The following is a 21773-nucleotide window of genomic DNA, read 5'->3' as shown; positions in this document are numbered from 1 at the left end:
TCACCCCTCTAGATTGATCAGAGCCCCTGTTTGAGTTTCCTGAGCCATTCAGAAAATTCCTGTTGGCTATCTATTTTACATATGGTAATGTAAGTTTCCATGTTACTCTCTCGATACATCTCACCCTCTCCTCTCCTCTCCCCATGTCCATAAGTCTATTCTCTATGTCCGTTCCGCCACTGCTGCCTTGTAAATAAATTCTTCAGTACCATTTTTCTAGATTCCATATATGTGCATTAGAATATGATATTTATCTTTCTCCTTCTGACTCACTTCACTCTGTATAATAGGTTCTAGGTTCATCCACCTCATCAGAACTGACTCAAATGCATTCCTTTTTATGGCTGAATAATATTTCATTGTGTATGAACCACAAGTTCATTTAAAAAATTTTTTTATTCTTTTTTTATTTTTTAAATTAATTTATTTTAATTGGAGGCTAATTACTTTACAATATTGTAGTGGTTTTTGCCATACATTGACATGAATCAGCCATGGGTGTACATGCATCCCCCATCCTGAACCCCCCTTCCACCTCCCTCCCCATCCCATCCCTCAGGGTCATCCCAGGGCAACGGCCCTGAGTGTCCTGTCTCATGCATCAAGCCTGGACTGGTGATCTGTTTCACATATGGTAACATACATGTTTCAATGCTGTTCTCTCAAATCATCCCACCCTCACCTTCTTCCACAGAGTCCAAAAGCCTGTTCTTTATATCTGTGTCTCTTTTATTGTCTTGCGTATCATGTCTCATGCATCAAACCTGGACTGGTGATCTGTTTTTGATGTCTCATGCATCAAACCTGGACTGGTGATCTGTTTCACATATGGTAACATACATGTTTTAATGCTGTTCTCTCAAATCATCCCACCCTCACCTTCTTCCACAGAGTTCAAAAGCCTGTTATTTATATCTGTGTCTGTTTTGCTGTCTTGCGTATAAGGTCATCGTTACCATCTTTCTAAATTCCACATATATGTTAGTATACTGTATTGGTGTTTTTCTTTCTGACTTACTTCACTCTGTATAATAGGCTCCAGTTTCATCCACCTCATTAGAACTGATTCAAATGGATTCTTTTTAATAGCTGAGTAATATTCCATTGTGCATACGTACCAAAGCTTTCTTATCCATTCATCTGCTGATGGACATCTACGTTGCTTCCATGTCCTGGCTATCATAAATAGTGCTGCGATGAACATTGGGGTACATGTGTGTCTTTCAATTCTGGTTTCCTTGATGTGTATGTCCAGCAGTGGGATTGCTGGGTCGTATGGCAGTTCTATTTCCAGTTTTTTAAGGAATCTTCACACTGTTCTCCATAGTGGCTGTACTAGTTGCATTCCCACCAATAGTGTAAGACAGTTCCCTTTTCTCCACACCCTCTCCAGCATTTATTGTTTGTAGACTTTTTGATAGCAGCCATTCTGACCGGCATGAGATGGCACCTCATTGTGGTTTTGATTTGCATTTCTCTGATAATGAGTGATGTTGAGCATCTTTTCAAGTGTTTGTTAGCTTTCTAGGTTGCTTCCATGTTCTAGCTATTGTAAATAGTGCTGCAATGAACAATGGGATACATGTGTCTTTTTCAATTTTGGTTTCCTCAGGGTATATGCCTAGTGGGATTGCTGGGTCATATGGTGGTTTTATTCCTAGTTTTCTTTTTTTGGGGGGGGAGGCTGCTTTCTTTTTATTTCGCAGACCCCACCTTTCTTCTCCCATGAGTCAGCTCTTGTGAGAGCTATCCTGGTGAATCATTTCCGCAAATCTTTCCAAAATGCTGACAATATTTAACAGGCACTAACCCAGATCCCCCCGCCACCCACTAGTTATCCTCACCATCTCTTCCCTAAATGTTCATTTCCTTTCCTTCCAGCCTAGAGCTAGGCTTCCTTACAGGCTAAACTGAGAAAGTACTGAATTTCTGTCTGTCTCAGCCTCTCAGGAGGGAATGTTATGATGTCCATACAGTGCCACCAGGAAATGTTGGCAATCCCTGATCTGTTTGATAATTTAAGGCCTAGAATCAATACAAGTCCCACGTTCACATCCTCCTGAAAGGAAAGAAGTGGAGGAAACTCCCAAGTTTGGTGCAATACTGAACTTCTGATATCACTCCTTGACATACTAAGAGAAAACTGATGTAATCTCCCTTTCTGGTCTAGTCAGTCTTGAAATTCTGACTTCATATGTTCACAGAAAGAAGAGACTGTAATGGTTTGTTGAATGATCTTCCAGCATCCTGAAAAGACCTTTTCTCTCAAAGATTTCCATCTAAGGAGACTGTTAAATGTTAAAACACCTAGTTTTCTTGCTCCACAGATATCCAGCAGAAAATCCTTAGAGACATCCACTTTGAGGGAAAATCCACAATTATTCCAGCATATATTTCTGATATTTGTCAGTGGCCCTCTGAACATCAAAATGGAAAGTTATTCACAGTCCCTCATTACACATTTTGAACTTTTTTATTTCTTTTATGGTTCAATATAAGTAGGAAGATTGATCGTGGATTATTGGTATTCAACCAATAAGTCGTGGAAAAGTTCAATCATTCTCCATCTCCCACTATTTCAACTCCTCTTGAAATACCCAAATTTTGTGGTAAATGAAGTCAAGTCAGGATAGAAGAGATGTGTTTCCTTTTTTGGAGTTTCTCATGGTGCAAATAGGTGTAATATAAGGCTGTAGGTTCTGCTTGATTCTGAATAGTCATAATAATCCAGTAGGTTTGCAGAAATGCATAGAAAATTTATGAACAACACCTCGTTTCTTGACAATGGTGAGTCAACGTGTTGATACAAAACTGCAAGTGAGAAGTTCTAAGTGTTTTCATTTCCCCTTTCCCCAACTCTTTCACCATGGCTCCTGGTCCCCAAACACCCAGATTTGGGCCCCCATTTCCCATGCACTCTGGTCTAAAGGCACAGTGAGGTGCCTTTTTGGAGATGATCAGCTTACATCCTTTTCCTCGTTTGGTGTCATGTAAGAAAAGTGTTCATTTGAATCTGTTCTGTGCAGTGGTTGCTGCTACTTAAATGACCCCTTGTTGGGCTCGAGGAGGGTCGTGTGGCTGGTGACTGAGCGTTGATGACCAGAAGAGCCCTGACGCCTGGGAAAGGCCGGCAAGTCAAGTCCACTCTAACTCAAACAGTTTGGAAGGCTCTGCTCTGGCTGGGGATCGTGCTGCGGGTGTTTTCTGCTTTGGTCAGGGTAGCATGGGGGGCTTTCTTTGGTTCAGAACTTCTGGCCTCGGGCCCCACCGGGCCGTAGGCGTGGGCGGCCAGCCCCTGCCGCCGCGCCGCCTCTGCGCATGGGGTCCGCTGGCTGCGGGAGCCGCTGTTGGCGGTGGAGCGCGTGGAGGAGGAGCCGGAGCGAGAGCTTCGCGAGCCCGAGGAAGAGGAGCTGGGCTTCACCAGGCGGGCCTTCGGGGCTTCCGCATCTTCTCGAATTTCACTTGGTCTTTCTTCTTCCTCATATCTCTTTTTGTCTTTCCTTCGGATCAACAGCCACACCAAGAGGAAAATCAGCAGGGCTCCGGCCACCATACCTGTCACTGCTCCTGCAATCATGCCCACGCTCTGTACATCTGTTTTACTGTACGGTCACTCGCACCACACAGCTCTCCTTCCCAGCCTCATTGCCTGCTGTGCACTGGTAGAGCCCAGAGGCGGACATGGTGAGATTCTGCAGCAGGACACGTCCAGGGTGGTTGTAGTCAATCTTAGATTTGGGAGGCAGACGTTCATCCTCTCCCTCCTTCTCCTAGACTCGCTGCCAGGAATACACAATGGGCTCTGTGCCAGAGGATGACTCACACTGCAAAGTCAGGTCGCTTCCTTCTGTCAGCTCTCCTTCCAATTCACACTTGGGCTTTGATGGTCTCACTAAAACTTTTAAGATGACGTAGCTCCACACATAGCACCCTCAATTCCTCACCTTGCAGGTGTACCCGCCCTCATCACTGGGCTTCAGAGGCTCAATATGCAGGGAAGCATCTCCTGCCAGGAAATTGGAAGCGAAGGCCACTCGGCCCTTGTGTTCCTCAGTCAAGTTATTGTAGACGTGATGGCTGGAGTAAGTGATCACCTTTCCACCGCATACCTTTCTTCTGCCTATTCCTAGTTTTTTAAGGAATCTCCATACCTTCTTCCATAGTAGCTGTATCAATTTACATTCCCACCAGCAGTGCAAGAGTGTTCCCTTTTCTCCATACCCTTTCCAGCATTTATTGTTTGTAGACTTTTTGATGATGGCCATTCTGACTGGTGTGAGGAGCTATCTCATCGTGGTTTTGATTTGCATTTCTCTAATAATGAGCGAAGTTGAGCATCTTTTCATGTGTTTGTTAGCCATCTGTATGTCTTCTTCAGAGAAATGTCTGTTTAGGTCTTTTCCCCACTTTTTGATTGGGTTGTTTGTTTTTCTGGCATTGAGTTGTATGAGCTGCTTGTATATTTTGGAAATTAATCCTTTGTTGTTATTTCATTTGCTATTACTTTCTCCTATTCTGAGGGTTGTCTTTTCACCTTGCTTATAGTTTCCTTTGATGTGCAAAAGCTTTTAAGTTTAATCAGGTCCCCCTTGTTTACTTTTGTCTTTATTTCCATTACTCTAGGAGGTGGGTCATAGAGGATCTTGCTTTGATTTATGTCATTGAGTGTTCTGCCTATGTTTTCCTCTAAGACTTTTATAGTTTCTGATATTATATTTAGGTCTTTAATCCATTTTGAGTTTATCTTTGTGCATGGTGTTAGGAAGTGTTCTAACTTCATTCTTTTACATGTAGCTGTCCAGTTTCCCAGCACCATTTATTGAAGAGGCTGTCTTTGCCCCATTGTATATTCTTGCCTCCTCTGTCAAAAATAAGGTACCCATAGGTGCATGGGTTTACTTCTGGGCTTTCTATCTTGGTCCCTTGGTCTATATTTCTGTTTTTGTGCGAAGTGTAGTTTTGATGTGACTTTGTAGAGAGCCTTGCCCCACACACAGACCCCCATTACCACTTCACACACATAAACATCAGGTAAATACTCCAGAGTTTAGCTACATCATGAATACACAGCCCCTGTTTTACTCTGAGTAGTAATCACCCACCTGCAAATTACATAATCAGATGGGTTACTGGGAAGATTTCATGTGCCAAAAGACAAGTGTGTAAAATAAAGGATGGATGACCTGGCATAAGCTTGGGGCTAGTGCACTGGGATGACCCAGAGGGATGGTATGGGGAGGGAGGTGGGAGGGGGTTTCAGGATGGGGAACACATGTACACACGTGGCAGATGCATGTTGATGTATGGCAAAACCAATAATACAATATTGTAAGGTAAAAAAAAATAATAATAAAAAGAAAAAAAAACAGATATGAAAGACAAGCAAATTTTCACAACAATCAAGTAACAACCATAAACTTCCACCACCATAATCTTTGACGAAGTTCTGTGAAATGTACCTAAATTCAGTGTGCCAAGGACTCAGAGGCACTATAAAGTCCTTAAGAAAAGACCTGAAAGTATAATTATTTTGTCATAAGTGTGATTCGGGTGAGGGATGACTGATTTTCATTTAAAAAATTAACAAGAAAGTGTGAAATGATATCTCCTTGTTCTTTCAGTATATTTACCTGCAATAAGCAAAAACATTTAAAATCTCTCTTCTGATTAAAAATGAATAATCCTCAAAGCCTATAAGAAGACTAGGTAAACTATGTAAAAGCTTCAGATCAGAAATCTAAAGGGAAAGAAATACAACCATTTCTTAATCAGATGCAAAATCATGTTCCTTTGCCTCCCTTTATTGTGCCCCTAACATACTCCCTAAAATATTAAGGGGAATGAGATTAAATAAATTCCTAAAGAAAGGACTGGTGCTCAGTATGCCAAGTTGTGCCTGACTCTTTGTGACCCCATGGACTGTAGCCCACCAGGTTCTTCTGTCCATGGGATTTCCAAGTAAGAATACTGGAGTAGGTTGCCATTTCCTCCTCCAGGGATTGAACCTGCATCTCTTGCATGGGCAGGCAGATTCTTCATCACTGAGCCAACTGGGAAGCGCTAAAGAAAGGACTACTAAGAGATTTAAATTCAAATTATGTTCACCACTGGTTGCTGGGTAATTATGCCACTGTCACTGTCCTTTAGGAAAGTAAGACTCTCAAAGATTAGTGAAGTGCTGAAGGCGGCCACCCAGACAGCAATAATACCCACTTGCAATAATACCCACTCTGGTTTTAAAGAAACACATTAGGATGGGGTGGGATGGAGAGAAAGGATTAAAATCAAGTAAAAAGCACAGTAGTGAAAACTCACACTTTGCAAACAAAGTGTTTTGATGATTTATCCAAGTAATTCTCATGGTCTTGAATATTTGGAATAGTGGAAAGAAATTTCAGAAGAATAGATAGCCTTCAAAAAAAGGAAATGGAATAAAATTGCTTAGAGACAAAGAACAACATTTTACCTTTTAAATAGTTGTACAAGAGAAGAAATAACGTAGGATGAGAAGTGGTGTCGTGTAGTTATTAAGAATGTGGAATTCAGGTCCAGACTCTTTGGGTTCATTTTCCTATTTTTGTCACTTATTAGTCTTGTGACTTTGGACAAGTTACTTAATGTCTTTATGCTTTAGCTTCCTCATCTGTCAAATGGGGATAATGATAGTAACTGCCTCAGAGGGTTGTTGGGAGGCTTCAATGAGTTTATATACATAATGCACTTAGATGATGTTTGGTACATGGTAAACACTATGTATTAGCTATCATCAGTACTATTAATAACAGGAGCTACAAGAAATTATAATGACAAACTCTATGACAAAAGTAGGTTCAAGGTTGTGAATGGGATTAGAGAATAGGGTGGTTTCTATGTGAAGTAGGAAAATTCCACCGGTCAGGATGGTGCAAGATGATTTGTTTAGGATGCCAGAGTACAGTTAATTGTGCATGTCCGAGGTTGGCAGCCAAGGGAAGAGGAGATGACACAACAGATTATATTTCCTTGGCTTGGCTTCAGGTTCCATCCCTGTCCCATGAATCAGCTTTGTCTGAAGGATAGAGGACGGGCAAGGCAAGGCTTGCATTTCACATCTCGTATACCTTAGCGGGCCTGATTTTGATCAAGAAGTTCTGGAGACTAAAAGATTCAGAGAAGGTAGGACCCCAAAATTTATAGATGTTATATTTTATATGTCAATTATATCTCAATAAAGCTGGAGAAAGCAAAATAAAAACAGAAAAGGAGTTTAAATGCTTCTCTATAAATTGGTAAGTTGTACTGGGTGTGTAGCACACCCAACTCCCCCAAATAGTGGAGACTGTAAGATCACTGAAAGCAGGATTCACCTGCCTCCTATCGTTCTTGACGTGGCCACTAAAGTGCAACCAGGTGGCAGGAGGGAGTGAGGCCACTCAGGAGGAGTGGGGACTGCGGGGTCCTTCGTCAGGAACCAAAGCTCCTCTGATGCTTGCTCCACAGCCTAAACTAGTAGTAATGATGGTTATTTAAATCTACTCCTTATAGTCCTTATTGAATCCTTCTTATTAAATAGGCACATAGAAGACATTAACCCCTCATTTTATAAATGGAAAGAGAGAAGGATGAAGTGCCCCAGGTGTGTTCCTGTACTTGGGATACCGAGCACCTTTGTTAATTCACTTAATTTAGGAATTAACAACCCAACAACTACTACCATCTCTCACCTCCCCCTGAAAAATCCAGATGTTACCAATATAATACTTTGCTGTATTGTTTGAGCAGTTCTCACAATTACTAATGAACCATTTTGATATGCCAATCAAACACAATCTGTTGGTGTTCTGGCATTAGTCACACAAATTTCCTTTGACTGGTAAAGAACTCCAATGTGCTCATATATTAAATCCAGATTGCCTGACTTCTAAGGAAAGAGGGTCTAAGATGATGTGAACTTAAAAGTTCAACAAATGTTGGTGCTGGATTACCACAGAATAATCTGCGGTAAATGAAGCAAATTCTAGTAATAATGGACAATATTTATTGAAAGCTCAACATGTGCCAAGGGCTTCATATATAGTATCTCATTGAATCCTCACAATAGCAGGTATTATCACCACTCCTGCCCCCTGTAATACATAAGGATCCTGAGGCTGAAGGAGGTTAGATAATTTGTCCACAGCCATGTAGCCAGTAAGAGGCAGAGCTGGGATATGAACTCAGACACCTGGGCTGCAGAGTCTCTCGAAGTGCTGGGGAAACAAGAAAGTGGAATTTTCCCTGCAGTGGCCTGTGGGAAGGAGGCTGGAAACTGCAAATACAGTAAAAATAGCTTATGTATATTAAGAACTATTTATGAGCTCTGACTTCCAATGGAAACCAGAAAATCATTGCCAAGTGATTGCTGTGGATGCAGAAATGACAGATTTTATTTGTGTTCATTCGGTACAAAAAGTTGGTACCTGGGAATAGAAAAAGTAGAGAGGTTATTTTCTGGTCTTCTGTCTCTTCCAGCATTATTATTTAGACTTGTCTACCATTGTCATAAAATTTCCTCTGAATATCTCTTGAAGGTCATAGAGGCATGTTTATGACCTTCAAAACAGCATAGGTTCAAGTAACACTTCAAACTGGTTTATCCATATATCACATTGACTTGTATTAAGGAGTTTGTAGCTTAGTAGCAGGTGGAAAGAGTGGGGTCCTCTCTTAGGTAGTCCATTTCTCACCGTGGCCATGTGATACTAGTCTATACTCAAGTTTTTTTGGAAGCATGGTGTGCCCAGTCTTCAATTTATTTCTGACATTTGACAGACTGGTGCTGTTTCTTTGTTTCAAGAAAAAAACAACTCAAAAATGCAATAATCACATTCCCAGTGTCTGAAGCAATCAATGGAAGACACTGAATAGCAAGTTTTGAATAAAGAAAAGTTATTTGGCCCATCACTTAATATTTATTGGATAATGCTTTTTGGACACTTCGTACAGGCCAGGCATTCTCCTAGGGATACACACATGAACAAAACTGACAAAAATCTCTGTCTTCAGGTAGTTACATTCCCGAATATGTTATTATCATAAAATTAGACAGAAAGAATACGTAGTAGTTAGATCACTTAAAATTGGTATAATTAAACATATACTGGGAATTCCCTGGCAGTTCAGTGGTTAGGACTCTGAACTCTCTGTCCTTTCATTGCTGCAGGCCTGGGTTTGATCTCTGGTCAGGGAACTAAGATTCCACAAGTGCTGTGGTCAAAAAAAAAAATACATATATTCTTAAGTGTATTAACTGTGGCCTGACCATCACTTCTGTATTCATACTTTTTTTAGTTTACTAGTCCTGGATTTAGCATGCATTTTTGTTTGGAGAGAGGTTAGCAAACACTATAAAGAATACAAAAGACATGACTGTGTCTATAAAATTATAAACAATATATAGCAAAGGGCACTAGATAAAGTACATCTTGAAAAGAATAACATTGAAGATGTGATTTAATTTTTGATGATACTATTGGCAACAAAGTTCCTTGCCAATGTTTTTAAAAAACATTCAGACTTTAAAGAAAAAAATAAACTGAACTTCAAAGAGAACAAAAAACTATAATTTGAATGTAGTGTAGCTTTGTGATTTGGAAATATGTACCTTTTCACTTTTATGGTCTCTTAGTACACTGCTACCTCGTTAATGCAGTACATTGATTCTCTACCACAGTTTTTAAAAAAGGATTTATGTGTTTATTTATGGCTGTGCTGGGGTTTCATTGCTGCTCTCGGACTTTCTCTACTTGCAGTGAGCGGCGGCCACTCTTTGTTGTGGAGAACTGGCCTCTCATTGTGGTGGCTTCTCTTGTTGCAGAGCATGGGCTCTAGGTGCTTAGGCCGCAGTAGTTGTGGCCCGTGGGCTCAGCTGTGGTGGCTCGTGGGCTCTAGAGCTCTGGCTCAATAGTTGTGGCAGGTGGGCTTAGTTACTCTGTGGCATGTGTCTTACATGTTACACATCTCTGCATTTTGTGTTTTGTCTGCCTGTGTGCCAGCGCCCTGCAGGTGCTCAGCAAACACCAATCTCTTGATGGACAGCTAGGAAGTTGTGGGATAGAGTTTTGAAAGGAAGGAGGATGCTCAGATAGGCAGCAAAATCACTCTGATACAGGAAAGAGTTGAGGGACCTGGATCGAGTGTTGGGCTTAGCGCGTGGTCAGTAGAAACTCATTGGATTAATACAGAGTGGTACCGATTCTCTGGCTTAGTCCCTAGACCTTGTGCCCAAACACTATTGCATGGGTCCTTTAAACTAAGAGAGTCAGTCTTCTTGGTGGTTGAACGGGACCTGCCATAGTAGTGGCAGAGGGGGGTGTGGTGGAAGCATCGAATGGAACGGGACCATCAGGTACTGAAGAGGAGAACATGGCAGGAAGGAACAGTTCCACTGGACACTGTCCATTACACACATTCACACCCTAGAAAAGTAAGGTACACGGTCAAGACTAGGAATCCCACCACTGGGGCTTGACACAATGACAGCTACCACTCCATTTTCCCCCTAAGGCTGATGCCATCTACAATAATGAGAATCACATTAAGGTTTAAAGTTATTACTCGGACCACTTGTCTTTCCTACTCTTTGCTCTCATAGGTAGCCCAGACAAATTGCCATTTTAGCTACTTTATCTGTGTCCTACCTTGGATATTATTAAGTTATTCCCTCATGCTCTACCTGCCTGATATCTTCCTTCATGGCACCTTCAAGATGATTTCATCCATCCTTCAACACGTATTTCGCATGCACCTTATATGCATTACACTGTTCTAGGTGAGGATGTTCTAGGGAATAAAACAGCCCAAATCCCTGTTCTTGTATAACTTATATTCTGTTTAAATCTCCCTTCTAAGACATAGATAGTCTTCCAATTAAGTAGCAAAGGCAGCCATTAATATATAAAATCCCTGCTGACTTTTATTGAGCATTAACTACACTTGAGATAGTGCTGAATGCTCATTTACTCCTCATGATCATTTTAGGTGGAAGGTTCTATTAAGAAGCATTTTAAAAAACCCTCTTATTTTGAAATAATTATTGAGTCACAGGTAGTTGTGAAAAACGTACAGAGGAGTGCTGTGTACACTTTCCTCAGCCTCCCCCAAAGATAGCATTTTATACAACCATAGTACGGCATCAAACCCAGAAAGCTGGCATGGCCAATCTACTGGGTTCGCTCAAATTTTGCCACTCTTGTGTACATTTACTTGTGATTGTATATAGTGTGTATGGTGTTTGTGTTGCTCCATGCAGCTCAATCACATGTGTGAAGTGAAGTCGCTCAGTCGTGTCCGACTCTTTGCGACCCCATGGACTGTAGCCTACCAGGCTCCTCCCTCCATGGAATTCTCCAGGCAAGAAGAGTACTGGAGTGGGTTGCCATTTTCCTTCTCCAGGGGATCTTCCCTATCCAGGGATCGAACCCTGGGTCTCCCGCATTCTAGGTGGATGCTTTAACCTCTAAACCAACATGTGAAGCTTCCTGTAATCATCACTGCAATCAAGATACTTAACTTTACCATTATCATAACATTCCTTTGTGGTACCCTTTAATATTCACATCCATTTCTCTCTTCATCCCTCTCCCCTGGTACTCACTAATCTGTTACCTATCTTTATAATTATTTCATGATGGTTATATAAGTGGAATCATGAAGTATATATGCTTTTGAGACTTACTTTTTCTACTTAATTTCCTTAAGGGTTATCCACGCTGTAACAGATATCAATAGTTATCAATAGTTTGCTCCCTTTATTGCTGAGTAGTATTCTATGATATAGATCAACCACATTCATCTACTGAGAAACATCTGCATAATTTCCAGTTTGGGGTTACAGTGAATAAAGATGATAAGAACACTTATGTACAAGTTTCTGCAAAAAAAAGTTTCATTTCTTTGATATATATGCATAAAGATTATAATTTCTTGGTTATAAACCCATCTATAGTTTTAAAAGTAACTGCCAAACTATTTTCCAGAGTGGTGGTACCATTTTACATTCCCATCAGCAATGTTTGAGGGACCCAGTTTTTTCTGCAGTCTTGCTAGCATTTGGTATTACTGCTACTTCTTATTTTAGCCGTCCTAATAGATATACTTCATTGTGGTATTAATGTGCATTTCTCTAATGGCCTATGATGTTGAACATTTTGTCATGTACTTATTTGCTGTTTGTATATCTTTATCAGTGACATGTTTGGCCTCTCTTTTGTTCACTTCCTAACTGAAATGTTCTGTTTCAAGAGTTCTTTGGCTCAGACAGTAAAGAATCTGCCTGCAATGGAGGAGACCCAGGTTCGATCCCTGGGTCAAGAATATCCCCTGGAGAAGGGAATGGCTACCCACTCCAGTACTCTTGCCTGGAGAATTCCACGGTCAGAGAATCCTGGTGGGCTACAGTCCATGGGGTTGCAAGGAGTCGGACATGACTGAGTGACATTCACTTTCAAGAGTTCTTTACATATTCTAGATACAAGTCCTTTGCCAGATATGTGGTTTGCAAATATTATTTTCCCATGTGTAATTAGTACTTTCATCTCTTTAACACTGTCTTTCACAGAGCAAAAGTTTTTAATTTTGATGAGGTCTAATTTATCCATTTTTTTCCTCTGACACATCAGGTTTGATAGCACATTTAAGAATTCTCTGCCTGGTCCTCAGTCCTGAAGATTTTATTTCTATTTATTTCCTAAACATTTTTAGTTTTATGTTTCACATCTAAGTCCCTGATCCATTTTTTTTTTTAATTGGAGTATACCTGATTTACAGTGTTGTGTTAGTTTTACGTGTATAGTCAAGTGAGTCAGTTACACATATACATAGATCCATTCTTTTTAAGATTCTTTCCCCATACAGGCTATTACAGAGTATTGAGTGGTGTTTTTTTTTGAGTTAATTTTTGTATAAAATATGTATTTTGGTCATGATCCAATTTTCCTATGGATGTCTAATTGCTATTATATCCATTTTAAAGATTAGGTGTGGAAGGTCTAGTGAAGTTAACTGAGTTGCTCAGAGTCATACAGGTAGTAAATGAAGGCACTGGGGTTGAAATACAGGAAATCTAACTTGAAACTATGTGCTCTTAAGGCTATACTTCTCTAGGTCCAAGGCATCACTCTCTGCATTCCCCAAGTAAACATAAAACACACTCTGAATTCACCTTCCATGTGGGACTGAAGGAAACTTATTCAGAAAATAGAAGCCCTCTAACCTTCCTAGAGTTATTCAAGAAAATCTGGAGCTTTATTCATTAGCCTTGCTTTGAACAAAAAGTACACAATTAAAAAAATAAGCTATTATTTCCAACATCGTATATCCTTTCAATCATACAAAGTGCAAACCAGAAAAATGGAGATGAAATTGAGATCCGTCATGAAGTAAGGACAGCTCTATTTTTGCTAATGAAGTACTAATGGACTGATGAGTTTGGCTTAGGCCTTAAAATAAAATTTCTGGATCCACCTAGTGGCTGCGGTCTCCAAAGGCATATCTTATCTGCTATCTGTCAATAGCACAACGGAAGCAGTGTACCACTGAGAACAGACATAGCCTTGCAGTAACAGAAATGGAAAAAGATATGCTCTGGGAATCCTAACTGCATTAGTGTCAAATGGAGCCAGGAAGATCTGACGTTACAGACAGTACCCTCTTCTTGGCCAAATACTCAGCACTATTTTCAGTGTTGGAATTAAAAATCTGTTGCAGAAGCAGGAGAAAATGACATGAGGAATATCCTGTAGAAATAGCTTTCTTTCTAATTGCTCCTGGCTCTGAAGCCTTGGATTTATACACTGAGAACTTCTTGATAGTTCCGGAGACTTCATTTTGCAGCAGATTCCAGGGCACAAGCTTACTGCCCAGTGTGTGTATGTGTGTGCGTGTGCATGCTCCCTCGCTTCAGTCATGTTCAACTCATTGTGACCCTGTGGACTGAAGCCCGCCAGGCTCCTCAATCCCTGGGATTCACCAGACAAGAATCCTAGAGTGGGTTGCCATGTCCTTCCTAACCCAGGGATCAAACCTGGGTCTCCTGTATTGCAGGAGGATTCTTTGCCACTGAGCCATCAGAGAGCATCTTAAATGCTGATGATCTATCATACAATGTTGTATAATATTACCAATGAAAGATTACTATTTACTCAGCTATAGAAATGCTGGACACCTTAGGACAGGATTCTAATACAGCAAAAGGATGTTCCTGTGGGAAAATGATGCTCACTGATTGAATGAAGAGAATCCAGTCCAAGAGTGAAAGAGTGTGCTTATGTCGACATTTCTCCCAAAATAATGCATGTTTATTCTTTAAGGACCTATAATGAAAAATATCAAATATCGATAAAGCCTGAAGAGTGTACAATGAAATGCCACTTACATTCAGTAATAATTAGCATTTTCTATAGTTGCTTTATAAATATATGTATAAGTTTATATTTTTTCTGAATCATTTTAAAGTAAGTGGCAGGTATCATGCTAACATTTCACATGTTATCTTCTAAGGACATGGTCATTCTCCTACATAATCATTAATATATTATGTGTGTGAATTTTGTCTGTATGTAATAGGTGGCATGTTGCCTTAACTGGCTAATACTACTAAGATGTTTTCCTGGGAAACATGATCAACTATTATTATATTTATAATTTTGTCCCCAAGGCTGATTAGTTATTAAGTGTATGTAAAATAAAGCATCTATTTTATTTGTTATGACTTCCTTCTTTCCTATTTATCCCACAAACCCATGAGAACAGATCAGTAAAAATCATTTGGTTCATTAAAAAATTGCTCTGGACACAAAATTCATTTCCTGACTTTGGTATCAGCTCATTGTTAGACAATACTGACCACACAGATATGTATAAATGTAAAAAAAAAAATACTATTTAGTACTAGAATCCATAGTCTGGATTTAAGAAGGTTATGTTAAAAAAAAAATACTATTTAGTACTAGGATCCATAGTCTGGTCGGGGGGGCGGCTGAGAGGAGATACCCAGCGTCCGAGGTCAGGGGCAGTGGTGAGAGGAGTTACCCTGCGTCCAAGGTCAGGGGTGGCGGCTGGGAGGAGATACCCCATGCCCCTAAGCCCGAGGCCAGGGGCAGTGGGTGGGAGGAGCTACCCCATGCCCCCACGCCCAAGGCCGGGGGCGGCGGCCGGGAGGACCAACCCCACGTCCAAGGAGCCATGGCTGTGCGGGCGCAGGAGGGCCTAGAGGAGCTACTCCACGTTCAAGGTCAGGAGGGGTGGCTGTGAGGAGATACCCCTCGTCCAAGGTAAGGAGCAATGGCTGTGCTTTGCTGGAGCAGCCGTGAAGGGATACCCCATGCCCAAGGTAAGAGAAACCCAAGTAAGACGGTAGGTGTTGAAAGAGGGCATCAGAGGGCAAACACACTGAAACCATACGCACAGAAAATTAGTCAGTCTAATCACACTAGGACCACAGCCTTGTCTAACTCAATGAAACTAAGCCATGCCCGTGGGGCAACCCAAGATTGGCGGGTCATGGTGGAGAGGTCTGACAGAATGTGGTCCACTGGAGAAGGGAATGGCAAACCACTTCAGTATTCTTGCCTTGAGAACCCCATGAACAGTATGAAAAGGCAAAATGATAGGATACTGAAAGAGACACTCCCCAGGTCAGTAGGTGCCCAATATGCTACTGGAGATCAGTGGAGAAATAACTCCAGAAAGAATAAGGGGATGGAGCCAAAGCAAAAAGAATACCCAGCTGTGGATGTGACTGGTGACAGAAGCAAGGTCCGATGCTGTAAAGAGCAATATTGCATAGGAACCTGGAATGTCAGGTCTATGAATCAAGGCAAATTGAAAGTGGTCAAACAAGAGATGGCAAGAGTGAATGTCGACATTCTAGGAATCAGCAAACTGAAATGGACTGGAATGGGTGAATTTAACTCAGATGACCATTATATCTACTACTGCGGGCAGGAATCCCTCAGAAGAAATGGAGTAGCCATCATGGTCAACAAAAGAGTCCGAAATGCAGTACTTGGATGCAATCTCAAAAACGACAGAATGATCTCTGTTTGTTTCCAAGGCAAACCATTCAATATCACAGTAATCCAAGTCTATGCCCCAACCAGTAACACTGAAGTAGCTGAAGTTGAATGGTTCTATGAAGACCTACAAGACCTTTTAGAACTAACACCCCAAAAAGATGTCCTTTTCATTATAGGGGACTGGAATGCAAAAGTAGGAAGTCATGAAATACCTGGAGTAACAGGCAAATTTGGCCTTGGAATACAGAATGAAGCAGGGCAAAGACTAATAGAGTTTTGCCAAGAAAATGCACTGGTCATAACAAACACCCTCTTCCAACAACACAAGAGACGACTCTACACATGGACATCACCAGCTGGTCAACACCAAAATCAGATTGATTATATTCTTTGCAGCCAAAGATGGAGAAGCTCTATACAGTCGGCAAAAACAAGACCAGGAGCTGACTATGGCTCAGACTATGAACTCCTTATTGCCAAATTCAGACTTAAATTGAAGAAAGTAGGGAAAACCACTAGACCATTCAGGTATGACTTAAATCAAATTCCTTATGATTATACAGTGGAAGTGAGAAATAGATTTAAGGGCCTAGATCTGATAGATAGAGTGCCTGCTGAACTATGGAATGAGGTTCATGACATTGTACAGGAGACAGGGATCAAGACCATCCCCATGGAAAAGAAATGCAAAAAAGCAAAATGGCTGTCTGGCGAGGCCTTACAAATAGCTGTGAAAAGAAGAGAAGCGAAAAGCAAAGGAGAAAAGGAAAGATATAAACATCTGAATGCAGAGTTCCGAAGAATAGCAAGAAGAGATAAGAAAGCCTTCTTCAGTGATCAATGCAAAGAAATAAGAGGAAAACAACAGAATGGGAAAGACTAGAGATCTCTTCAAGAAAATCAGAGATACCAAGGGAACATTTCATGCAAAGATGGGCTCGATAAAGGACAGAAATGGTATGGACCTAACAGAAGCAGAAGATATTAAGAAGAGATGGCAAGAATACACAGAAGAACTGTACAAAAAAGATCTTCACGACACAGATAATCATGATGGTGTGATCACTGACCTAGAGCCAGACATCCTGGAATGTGAAGTCAAGTGGGCCTTGGAAAGCATCACTGCGAACAAAGCTAGTGGAGGTGATAGAATTCCAGTTGAGCTATTCCAAATCCTGAAAGATGATGCTGTGAAAGTGCTGCACTTAATATGCCAGCAAATTTGGAAAACTCAGCAGTGGCCACAGGACTGGAAAAGGTCAGTTTTCATTCCAATCCCAAAGAAAGGCAATGCCAAAGAATGCTCAAACTACTGCACAATTGCACTCATCTCACATGCTAGTAAAGTAATACTCAAAATTCTCCAAGCCAGGCTTCAGCAATATGTGAACCGTGAACTTCCTGATGTTTAAGCTGGTTTTAGAAAAGGCAGAGGAACCAGAGATCAAATTGCCAACATCCGCTGGATCATGGAAAAAGGAAGAGAGTTCCAGAAAAACATCTATTTCTGCTTTATTGACTATGCCAAAGCCTTTGACTGTGTGGATCACACAGTCAAGAAATACAAGTCAATACAAAGAAATTTGTATGCAGGTCAGGAAGCAACAGTTAGAACTGGACATGGAACAACAGGCTGGTTCCAAATAGGAAAAGGAGTTCGTCAAGGCTGTATACTGTCACCCTGTTTATTTAACTTCTTTGCAGAGTACATCATGAGAAACGCTGGACTGGAAGAAACACAGGCTGGAGTCAAGATTGCCGGGAGAAATATCAATAACCTCACATATGCAGATGACACCACCCTTATGGCAGAGAGTGAAGAGGAACTAAAAAGCCTCTTGATGAAGGTTAAAGTGGAGAGTGAAAAAGTTGGCTTAAGGCTCAACGTTCAGAAGACGAAGATCATGGCATCCGGTCCCATCACTTCATGGGAAATACATGGGGAAACAGTGTCAGACTTTATTTTTCTGGGCTCCAAAATCACTACAGATGGTGAGTGCAGCCATGAAATTAAAAGACGCTTGCTCCTTGGAAGGAAAGTTATGACCAACCTAGATAGCATATTCAAAAGCAGAGACATTACTTTGCCAACAAAGGTTCGTCTAGTCAAGGCTATGGTTTTTCCTGTGGTCATGTATGGATGCGAGAGTTGGACTGTGAAGAAGGCTGAGCACTGAGGAATTGATGCTTTTGAACTGTGGTGTTGGAGAAGAGTCTTGAGAGTCCCTTGGACTGCAAGGAGATCCAACCAGTCCATTCTGAAGGAGATCAGCCCTGGGATTTCTTTGGAAGGAATGATGCTAAAGCTGAAACTCCAGTACTTTGGCCACCTCATGCCAAGAGTTGACTCATTGGAAAAGACTCTGATGCTGGGAGGGATTGGGGGCAGGAGGAGAAGGGGACAACAGAGGATGAGATGGCTGGATGGCATCACTGACTTGATGGACGTGGGTCTCAGTGAACTCCGGGAGTTGGTGATGGACAGGGAGACCTGGTGTGCTGTGATTCATGGGGTCGCAAAGAGTCGGACACGACTGAGCGACTGATCTGATCTGATCTGATCCATAGTCTGGATTTAAGAAGGTAGTTTATGAAAGCTCTGAAACTATGTATAACATTTGGTGTGCACATGAATTTTCAAGGGTGGGGAAATATCTATAGCTTCCATCAGATTCTTCAAAGTGTTTATGACCCTAGAAAGGTTATGAATCACTCATCTAAGGCTTTCACAACACCCTTTTTACAGGACCTTATTACAAAGGGCACAAATGATCAACTGCTAATGATAGAAAGGAGGAATGCTGAAAGGAGCCATCTAGTTTACTCAATGAGTGACAGCCCAATGCCACCCGAGCGGTTCTGGCAGGGGCAAGCACAAAGCATGTTACACACACTGACAAGTTCTCCATTAGTTCAAACTCTTCAGGAGAAAGATCCGAAAGTCACTGCAGATGATCCAATTGTATTCAGTTGGCAGAGACTGGGCAGAGTGCCAAAGGACAGCTCTGGGGACCAGGCACTCCTCTTATCCAACTGTGTTTGTTCCAAATGGGCCCCCTCCTCTGCAGGTTTTGGCAACCTTTAGGGTGACTTAAACCATGACTGTGTTCACCTTGAAGAAACACAGAAGGGGGAAGCAGAGGAACCCAAAGTAGACAAGTAAGAAAAAGGAAAATGTCTCCTCTTTTACCTGCCAGTCCATTTTGGAGAAAGAATGCCAAAGGGAATAAAACAGGAGCATTAAGACACACTAGAACTGTGCTAGGTGTTCTCATAAGGCTATCTCAGGGCATTAGCAGAACTACAAGTATCTCCCTTGCACCGTTGTTTGGTAGCTGGAAGGAAGTGTAGCTCAGATGGATGAAGCAACTGGATGGAGAAAAGACAACTAGACCCAGTGAGTGAGATGAACGTGATAACCACTACACTATGGAAACGGGACTCCAGTGATTAGGGTTAGAACTTATGTCTTTTTTCTAATGTTATGATTGAGGGATTTTATATTTATTTATTACAGTTTTACTGAGATATAATTGATGTACAGCACCATAAGTATAGTTCAATCTATTATCTAGTATAGACACAAATTTCTTTTTATGTCTTTTTTCCCCTGTGATGAAAACTCTTTGGATCTGCTCTCTTAATAACAGAACCCATGTCTTTGAATGCCATTTCCCATCATAAATATTTAGTGTGGGGGACAGGTGTGAACACAAATGATAAAGAATAATAAACAAGTAAAGTCCCTTGGTTCTGTGGTATTGTTCACTTACTGTGCTTTGTTTTATGTTAGTTTATATTGAAAAAATGCAGGAGAGAGACAAATCAATAGCACTTAGCTTCTGAACGAACTGATTTAGATGTATTATCCCATTTAACATGTATAGCTCCATACGCAGTAACAATCCCATTTTACTGCTGGAAAAAGTGAGGCTCAATGAGGCTGAGCAAATAGCCCAAAGCTGCAGAGGGAGATAAAGCTGGGGTTCATGCCAGCACTGTTTGGTCAGAAAGGAGTTCTTCTCTGCAGACTTGAGGCTATGGGGTCAGGAAGTATACACCATTTGAGAGGGCACAGACTTTCAGGCCACTAGAGAGCACTCAGTTGAATATGGAAAGGTTGTTTTCTCCAAATAAACCCCCCTCCCTTTTATGCAATACATACATTCTTGAGAAGTTCTTCAGGAAATCAAGTTTTAGTAAATTGAATTTATCATTATGGCCAATGAATATTCATTAGGCAGATGATTCTAATACTTTCCTTTTATTTGTTCCTTCTCTTGAACTGGAGAGTCACAAGAATTTAAATATCTTGCGATATCTGTTTTGTTTGCTTTCTGTCATGGAACAATTGTATCCCAGTGAGTTAGACCGTGACATCTGTATTTCTAACATCAAGCATTAAAAACAAGTACGATTGAAGGAGATAAAGCCATGGAATGACACTGCAGAATAACGGAAAGTGTTTTAAAAGTTCCTGGCTTGCCAGGTGCTAGTACCGTGGCCTCTACCTAGCTGCTGGGGGGTTCTAAACCTACATTCCTATACATGTAAAATGTAGATGACAGCTGTATAAGAAGACTGTTTAATATCAAACTGAATGACATATGCAAAATTTCTAAATCACCTCATAAACATGCATGAAAATACAAAACTACAAGAAGTTACAACTGGAAGAATTAAATATCTAACCCAGAGATGGCAGATAGCCAGGTTGAAATTCATAACCCTGAACAAATCCAGAATCTCTCAGAAGCTTTGGCCAAGAATTTCAATTTCATGGAACCACAGAGAACTGGGGAAGTCAGTCATTCTCATCCTAGATAGATGGGAAGGGAATCTGCTTCAATTTTTTTCATTTTCTCATCCAATAATTGTCATTTTGCATTTGCAAATGGTTCATTTTGCATTTGCAACAAAGATTCTCGCTCACTCTCTCATAATGAGATCCCTCTCTCATAACCTTGTTAGAAAGTAATCAGGTAAAAAAAAAAGTAACCAGATGAAACCACTATACTATAGGTAATTGTGTGGGCTTTTACACGGTGGTTTACACTTTTACATGGTGGTTAATTTGCAAAATGGCTGCAATTATTCTCTTCCCTTTATCGATGTACCTTTGCAAGAGTGACTGTATTTCCCCTGCATCAGGAGGTGGAGTTGGTTTCCATTCCCCTTGATCTGGGCTGGTTTTGTGACTTGCTTTGTCCAAGAGAATGTGGTGGAAGTGACGGGGTGACAGACTAGGTCTCAAAGGCCCTTGCATGCAAGTAGACATTGCCTTAGAATTCTGCCCAGCCTCCACGTGAACCAGCCCAGGCTAGCTGGCTAGTTATCCCCTGTCACGCCAGCCATCATCTAGCCAGATGACAGATATTACCACTAAACAATGGAGTAAATACTCTGGAGACATGTATGTGTGTGGGACATACCTACATGTGTGTGTGTTTCTCACCAAGGACCTTGTTTGGATATGGGGTCATATTGGCAATATCTGGATAATGAATTTCCAGCATAATGATAATGATATTTCACATCATCAGATTCTCAGATCTCCAATATGAAAACTGATAGACACATCTCCTTTAATATAAGAGCCTAAGATGAGAGCCAATAGCTTTTAGGTCCTACAGAATCCATTTATCCACAGTTATTCAAGGGAAGTAAACCAACTTTTAAAACATAAGGCATAGTGATGAGGGAAGAGGTAGGGAGAGGCTAACAAGAAAGAAAATATTT

At 41.0% G+C, this 21773-nt stretch overlaps 1 protein-coding gene and 1 pseudogene across 4 annotated transcripts in view; both read right to left on the bottom strand.

Annotated features, from left to right (window-relative positions):
* The window catches only part of SLC24A2 (solute carrier family 24 member 2), a 289753-nt gene that overhangs the window by 106955 nt on the left and 161025 nt on the right, over positions 1-21773 (bottom strand). The window lies entirely within an intron of this gene.
* On the bottom strand, positions 622-6023 carry LOC139184532 (CXADR-like membrane protein pseudogene; annotated as a pseudogene).

This window comes from Bos indicus, chromosome 8, assembly GCF_029378745.1.
Source record: "Bos indicus isolate NIAB-ARS_2022 breed Sahiwal x Tharparkar chromosome 8, NIAB-ARS_B.indTharparkar_mat_pri_1.0, whole genome shotgun sequence".
In the NCBI taxonomy this organism is placed as follows: Eukaryota; Metazoa; Chordata; class Mammalia; order Artiodactyla; family Bovidae; genus Bos; species Bos indicus.
Note: the sequence above shows the minus strand (reverse complement) of the source record. Positions and strands in the feature narration are given on the sequence as shown.